Raw genomic sequence first — 8232 nt, 5'->3', positions numbered from 1 at the left:
AGAAGAAGAAGAAGAAGAAGAAGAAGAAGAAGAAGAAGAAGAAGAAGAAAAAGAAGAAGAAGAAGACAGAAGTGGCAGTTGAAGTCTCAAAAATTAAATGCAGTGTTGAAAGAGCCATAGCAAAGCATATAGAAAGGTGAAGCTCAATGGAGGGCCAAGGAAACATTTGGCCCATGTACAGTATAGGAGAAAACCAGAAGGAAGTGCATTTAGTTAGAGATGGCCTTGGTTGCCAGGCAGAACAATATCATTACTAAGCAGTAAAGGATCAGTGCTAGTATTTTGAATAGAAAAATAGCAGGAGCAGAGCATATATCAAGGAGCTCACCATGGCAACAATGTGATACATGCATCAAAGAGATGGTAGTGCATTCAGAAGCAGTTTAAAGCCCTATTGTGCGAGCTTAGGAGAGAAATCACAGAAAACTGTGTAGGTAGAAAGAGGAGATTTTGGAAAATATGTGGGAGGGTAGTTGTAAAGGTTAAAATACAGTTAAGTCAGAGTAGGAACTCATATGAAGGAGAAGATACATTATAATAGCTGCCTACACTAACCTGATCCTGTATACATAAGAAGAAAGTTTTCCACCATAGTGCAGACACACATACAGCTTCCTGATGCTTGCTGGTAATTACAGTGAACTCCATGCAACAAACTGGTAATCGATTGATCACCCCGTGGGTGTGCTAGTTGAAAAAGATAAAAATATTAGAAGGCATCAAGAAGAGCACACCTGTATCTCTAGACAGGTGTGCTAAAGGTTTGAACGCGGTGGCCAGGCACAGAGATAACGGTAATACCATATGTATAGTGCCTTGTAAGAAGACTGAAGTGAGAACCATTGCCTTACCCAAGAGGCAAATTGTTCAGTTGAAAGAAAGTGCACAATGAGTTATGTATCCCTCATCCTATTGACACAGAATAGAGTCTCCTATAAGTACAAAGACATCGTTGTCATGCTAAAGGACTAGGTAGGAGTAAATAAAAGTTAATGCTGTGATGAACAGCAATGGTTAGATTTTATGGTAGTTGGACCACTCCATTCCCAGATGAAAATGCCATAGTGGTCAGAATCTAACTAAAGATCAAAGCAACCCTGACTTTGGCTTTGGATTTGCCACTCACTAGATAAATGACAGTAATCGGTGAGTTCAATTTCAAAGCTTGAAATTGGCACAGAAATGTAGAAACAGAATCAGAAAAGACCCCCTCCGCACCACCCCAGAAAAGTTTATTTCTTCAGAATAGGCATCCATATTTAGAGGACTATTGCCAGCCAGTAAACATCAGCTCTCGGGACTCTAGATTGTCCAGGTGAGGATACTACAGATGGCTGAAAACTGGTTCTCTTGATTTGAATCTTAATCCTGTTACTACCTGAAAGAATTGGACAGTAGAATTTTCCTTTAGTTTTTCATTCTGCAAAATGGAAGTATATGAGCAAGTACTACTTTTTAAATGATTTTTAATGATGGTTAGAGTTACTACAAAAATGTGCACAATTTTGACGTTTACAGAATAAGAACTATGTTGTGGTTCTTAAGAATCTGTGGTTGCTGAAGTTACTATTATGGGTAAGTTCTGAGGCAGAAGATTTATGTTGCGTTCAGTTTTCATTTTGCCTCAGTGAATTGAGACTAAGTTGTCAGTGGTCAACTCTCAAGCCAGGTACAAGTCATTGGAGGCTGGGAATCAATAGTGACATCCTCTAATTGTGATGGTTGAACATGGGGAATCTTAATTGAAATAAATCAATGGCATGGAGGAATGAGATAGACACCCAACCAGAAAGTCTCAAAATGGAAAATAACAAGGGCAAAATTGCTCTTTAAAACTTTCGATCCAGTCATAGGGCAACAGAGAGCAGGGTGTTTTATTACAGGAAAGTAACCAAGCAACTCTAGACACAGAGGCAACTATGTTTCAGGAGTCACAGACTTGTCAAAAGCACTTAGCTGACATTAAACCCAATTAGCAACTCTGCAGCCACTTTTGCCAAAAGGAAAGAAAAGGAGGCCATTGAAGTCTGAGGGCGTGGGAGTAAAGAGAGAAAACCAGCTTCCAGGCCAACTGCCAGTAATGAAACAAATTCAGTTTGCAGCCCTTTACTTTTGTATTGATTGTCTGGCCTTTTCCCTGTGCCCTTAGTTCAGAGTAACTTCGAGCTCTTCCAGCCACAAATGTTCAGCAGACTGAAGCAAAATAGAAATGCTCATTCTATTCTAAGAGCACAGAAAAAGAAAAAGAAAAAAGAAAAGAAAAGAATAACGAAAGCTAACTTTGCTTATGGATTCATATCCCACAAAGGAGCTTCAACACACAACAGCTTTGAACAGGATATCACAAAAAGGAATGATGGCATTAATTTTAAATTTTGAAGATCAGCATTTGCTTGTTCAGCCTTCTACCTCTTGTCGCTTGGGCTTCTGCGAAGGTGGTGGCATTGAGATGAGTAGTCAATAAATTCATTAGAAATTACAAGCATCTTTGATTAATAGTCCTTGTCTAATTCCCTGAGAAATGTGCTATACCTTGGAGCTTAATGAAGACAAGCCTGAGTTATTTAGGTGTTTGTTAGTGAGCTTATTTGCATATAATTAACTAGATTCTCTGTTTATAGCAAGCAGTTAAAACTTTGTGCAGCTACGTATACCTTCACCTAACTCCAAGTACTAAAAACTGCTTTGGTTCCTCTCCCAACTCGATGGGTCAGAAGCTTTAATGTTTCTGCCTGTTCATTATAAAGCTAGTTGAAAGATTTACTGAGAGAAATTTTCAGACTACACTACTCTTCCTAATTAATGAATGTTATTTGTAGAGAACTTTCAGGTTGACAGCAAAGTTCCAGTGACAATACAGAGCTCCTATGGATCTGCTGTCCCACGAAACACAATATTCTCCACCATCAGCATCACACATCCGAGTGTATTTAGTACAGCAGATGAACTTAGATTGGCATATCTTTATCATTCAGTCTGTAGTGCACCTTAGAACTCACAGTTGATACTGTCTACCTAATGGAATTTAACAAAAAAAAAAAAATGAAGATATGTTTCTCTTAATAGCCTACACAGTAGGTTCACTCTCTGAAGATCCCTTTTCTCCATTTCACTCTTCCATGAGCCCCCAAGGACATTAAAGTTCTTACATCTCTACAGTTTGCATTTCAGAATTCTTACTGTCGGACTTATACAGCGATTAAATAAATACTGAGGATGCGCTTTTTCACATGCTAATATGAACTGGAGAGTCAGAGTGATGTTTTGTGACTTGAAACCTTTTTATTTTTTGCACTGAATACAATTTGGTTTTGGAAGTACTAAAGTTTATTATGAGTTGGAGGACTTACTGAAGAAACACTTGATTGTTTCCAAGCTCTGGCAATTATTTAAACTATTGTGACTAGCCATGTGCAAGGAAATTTTTTTCTGGACCAATGTTTTCAATCCATTATGTAAATACAAAAGAATAGGTTTTCTGAATTACATAATAAGAGCATGCTTCTTTCTTTTAGGCACCATTAAAGTACCTGCCAAAATGATCATACTGTTTTTGCATAACCACCAGCAATAAATGACATTTCTAGTTGCTCCACAATTGAAGAAGCATTTGGTGGTGTAACTAGTTTGAACAGTATCCAATACAATAACTTTGGAGGATATCTCATTATTCATGGATTCCTAATGATGCAACAGTGTATCTTTTCATATTCTCATTTACCCCCACAGAGAAGATACACATGTGTCCAAGTGCCATCCAGCTCATTTATTCACAGATTTTGGTTCCCTCTAATATTAATCCTGTTATATTATTTTCTACTCCAAACAAAGATGTTGTCCAAGTTTTCTATTGTGTTTTATGTTGTATTGCTGCTAGGTTTTAAGAGGTATTTGCATAGTTTAGACCACTGTCCTCTATCAAAGGTGTCTTTTGCAAACACTTTCTTCCAATCTGTGGCTATCTTATTCTTTTTACATTGATTGTCACAAAAGCTTTTAATCTTCATAAAGTTCAGCATCTCATTTAATTTTTCTATGGATTCTGACTTTCACAGGTATTATAAAAAGTCTTTATCATACCCAAGATTATCTCAGTTTTCTTCCATTGGCTTACTAAAGTTTTACATTGTGCTTATGTTTCTAGATCAATTTTGAGTTATGTTTTTCTTGGATTGATGCTTGTAGACAGCGTGCCATGAATCACGGGCTGGCCTCTCACTTGTTATCTAGAAGAGGATCATATTGACTTTCTGACTACCTCACTTCCATTGAAAGTCCTGGAAATACACACATTGTTCCTATGCTTAGGTTATGTGGTACTGGGATCAAACCAGGGTTTTCTGCATGGTATGAAAGTACTCTTGCAACTAAGCTACATTTTCAGCTTGAATTATGTGATGGTTTGTATATGCTCAGTCCAGGGATTGGCACTATTAGAAGGTGTGGCCTTGTTGGAGTAGGAGTATCACTGTGGGTGTGGACTTTATGACCCTAGTTCTAGAGACCTGGAAGTCAGTACTGTGCTAGCAGCCTTCAGATGAAGATGTAGAACACTCAGATCTGCCTGTACCATGCCTGCCTGGATGTTGTCATGTTCCTGCCTTGATGATAATGGAATGACTGAATGTCTGAACCTGTAAGCCAGCCCCAATTAAATAGTGTCCTTTTTAAGAGTTGCCTTGATCATGGAGACTGTTCATAGCACCTAAGACAAATTATGTTTTGAAAAATGCAAGGTCTGATTGTCAATCACATTTTCTATGCATCCACTTGGTCCAACATCAATTGTTGAAAACATTATTTTGTTGCATTTTTCTTCCCTTTTTGGGAAAAATCTATTTTGATATGATGCTGGGTTTTGTCAATTCATGTTTGTCTGATCCTGAGTTCTCTAATTTTTCACTGAGTTATTAGGCTAGACTTTTTGCTAATTGCATGATCTGATGATTACTGTAGCTCTGTAGTAGGTCTTGAAGTCAAGTTGTATCAGACCTCTGTACTTGCTCACAATATTTATTTGGCAACTCTAGGTTTCTTGTCTAACCATGAGATAATTTATTGATATTTTGGTTGAGACTATGTTCAACCTGCAGATAAACTTACAAAGTGTGGATATCAAAATAATATTAAATCATCCAATTAATGAATGTAAATATCAATTCATTTTGTTCTTCCACCTTTTTCCTCATAGATTTCCAAGTTAATTCATACAGACCATGTGCTGTGCTATTTTGTTTTAGCTTCTTATATAAATATTCCTAATTTGAAATACTAATGTAAATAATAGTGAGAATCATGGATTTTAAACTTTAAAATGGACTTGTTCTTTGATTCTATGTGAGCAAAGCTGACAGCTTTATATTATGTTGGAGTATGTAAGTGGATTATACTTGGGCCTTAGTTTAAGGTGTTCTTGCTCCTCTACATTTTTAAGGTTCTATCTTAGACTAAAGTGTTAAATCTTCCCCAGCACTTTCTATGATTGTAGTGTAAATCCACACCCTTAAACACTGCTTTTACTCACTTCTACAGATTTTGTTGATTTGTGAGGTTTTTTGTTTATTTTTTTCCCTGTTTTGTTCTGTTTTTTTTATTTACATTTCACATGTTATCCTCTTTCCCTGTTTTCCCCCAGGAACCCTCTCTCCCATTCCCCTCCCACTGCTTCTATGAGGGTATTCCTCTACCCACTCACTAACTCCTGTCTCCCCCCAACCCAGCATTCCCCTAAACTGGGGCATTGAGCCTTCACAGGACCAAGGGCCTCTGCTCCCATTGATGCCTCACAAGGCCATCCTCTGCTACATATGTAACCAGAGCCGTGGATCCCTCCATGTGTACTCTTTGGTTGATAGTTTAGCCCCTGGGAGCTCTGAGGGGTCTGGTTGGTTGATATCATTGTTCTTCCTATGGGGTTAAAAACCCCTTCAGCTCCTTCAGTCCTTTCTATAACTCTTCCATTGGTAACCATGTGCTCAGTCCAAATGCTCTGTACTGATCAGGCTCTAGCAGAGTTTCTCAGGAGACAGCTAGATCAGGTTCCTGCCAGCGAGCACTTCTTGGCATCAGCAATACTGTCTTGGTTTGGTGGCTGCATATGGAATGGATCCCCAGGTGGGACAATCTCTGGATGGCCTTTCCTTCAGTCTCCACTCTACTTTGTCTCCATATTTCCTCCTGTGAGTATTTTGTTCTCCCTTCAAAGTAGGACTGAAGTATCCACACTCTGGTCGTCCCTCTTCTTGAGCTTCATGTTGTCTATGAATCATATTTTGGGTATTCCGAGCTTTTGGGTCAATATCCACTTATCAGTGAGTGTATATCATGTGTGTTCTTTTGTGATTGGGTTGCCTCACTCAGCATGATATTTTCTAGTTCCATCCATTCACCTAAGAATTTCATGAAGCCATTGTTTTAAATAGCTGAGTAGTACTCCATTGTGTAAATGTACCACATTTTCTGTATTCATTCCTTGTTGAAGTGTCACAGGCCGGCCAGTCTGGGCCTTTTTCAACTTATAAAAGATTACTCACCTTTAACTGGTGATCTTTAACCAGTGAGTCTGTAGAATTTTTTGCGAGATCCAAGCCTTGTCTGAGAAATAAGGAAAGAAGGAAAAAAGAAAAGGCTTTATCTGTTGGAGTTTGTGTTTTGGGCGCCACCTGCCACAGGCCAGCCAGTCTGGGCCTTCCTCAACCTGTGTGGGGAACAGGGTCTTAGTCAGGTCGACAAGGCGTTGGTGAAGATATGACAAACAGAAACAGACACAAGGGAGTGTCGTAACTGAATGCAATTTGTACAAAATAGAAATCAGGCTTATATAGTATACAGAAAACAGGGCAAATTACAAAATTCACATAGGCAGGAGATGGCTACATCAAGGTCAGTAAAATCAAACAGCCAGATGCAAGGTGGAGGAGCAGTTGTGTCTTTCTTTTTGGGCTAGGTTGTCCAGGCAGCCCCAAGATAAACTCTCAAGGTCTGTCTGAGGCAAGTAGCTGAAGGTCGTATTTTAGCATTTCTTGGCTGTAACATAAATAATTAGTGATGGGAGCACTACAACTTTTAGCTTCTCACTGGCAGTGAAATAGTTTTTCTTTCTGTGTGAGACTAGTCTGATATTAAGTGCCTAACTGCTGTTTCTGACTCTTAAGATGTTCTGTCTGGTAAGACAGCTTTATAGTAGAAATTCCCAGCTAATTACAATAGGAAATCTAATAAGATCATTGAAGCACTGTGAAGGCCAGGAAATAATGTTCAATCTCAGTGTTAGCTATAACAAAATATTTCTTAGAGCACCTTTATGCCTGAATAAAGAAAGCATGCAGATCTCTCCACAGACTTAGCAGAGATCAATCTGGAACACATCTGAGTTAGGAGATGCCCACAACTGACTGAAATCCCCAGGAGGCAAACTCCCTTTGGAGTCATAATGCCTCTTGTCTATGATCAGTTTTTAACCCTGATACTGTAGACCTACTGGGGTAGACAAGTGAGTGCAGCATTGAAGGACATCTGGGTTCTTCCCAGCTTCTCTGAAGAAGGAAATTGAAGAACATCTCAGCAGATGGAAAGATCTCCATGCTCATGGAGTGGCAGGATTAATATAGTAAAAATGGCCATCTCACCAAAAGCAATCTACAGATTCAATGCAGTCCCCATCAAAATTCCAACTCAATTCTTCACAGAGTTAAAAAGAGCAATTTACAAATTCATCTGGAACAACAAAAAACCCAGGATAGCAACATCTATTCTTAACAATAAAAGGACTTCTGGTGGAATTATCATCCCTGACCTCAAGCTGTACTACAGAGCAATTGTGATAAAAAAAAAAAACAAACAAACTGCATGGTATTAATACAGAGACAGGCAGATAGATCAATGGAATAGAACTGAAGACCCAGAAATGAATCCATACACCTATAGCCACTTGATTTGTGGTATTTATCTTTATTAGCTCAAAATAATTTTTTATTTTCCTTGAGATTTCTTCACTACTCTTTGGGCAATTTATCAGGTAATCATTATTTTCTTTTTTAATTTCCATGGGTTTGGAGGATGTTCTAGTCATCTGTTTTAAATGTCCTGTTTGATTTTACTTTGGCATACGAGCAGGTAGTGCATAGTTTCATTTGTTTTACTTTTGGTAAGGCGAGCTTTATGGCACATAATCTGATCTATCTTGGTCAATATTTACCATGAACCTGAGTAATATACTTTGCTTTGATGTAA

This window comes from Mastomys coucha, unplaced genomic scaffold (assembly GCF_008632895.1).
Source record: "Mastomys coucha isolate ucsf_1 unplaced genomic scaffold, UCSF_Mcou_1 pScaffold21, whole genome shotgun sequence".
Lineage (NCBI taxonomy): Eukaryota > Metazoa > Chordata > Mammalia > Rodentia > Muridae > Mastomys > Mastomys coucha.
Note: the sequence above shows the minus strand (reverse complement) of the source record.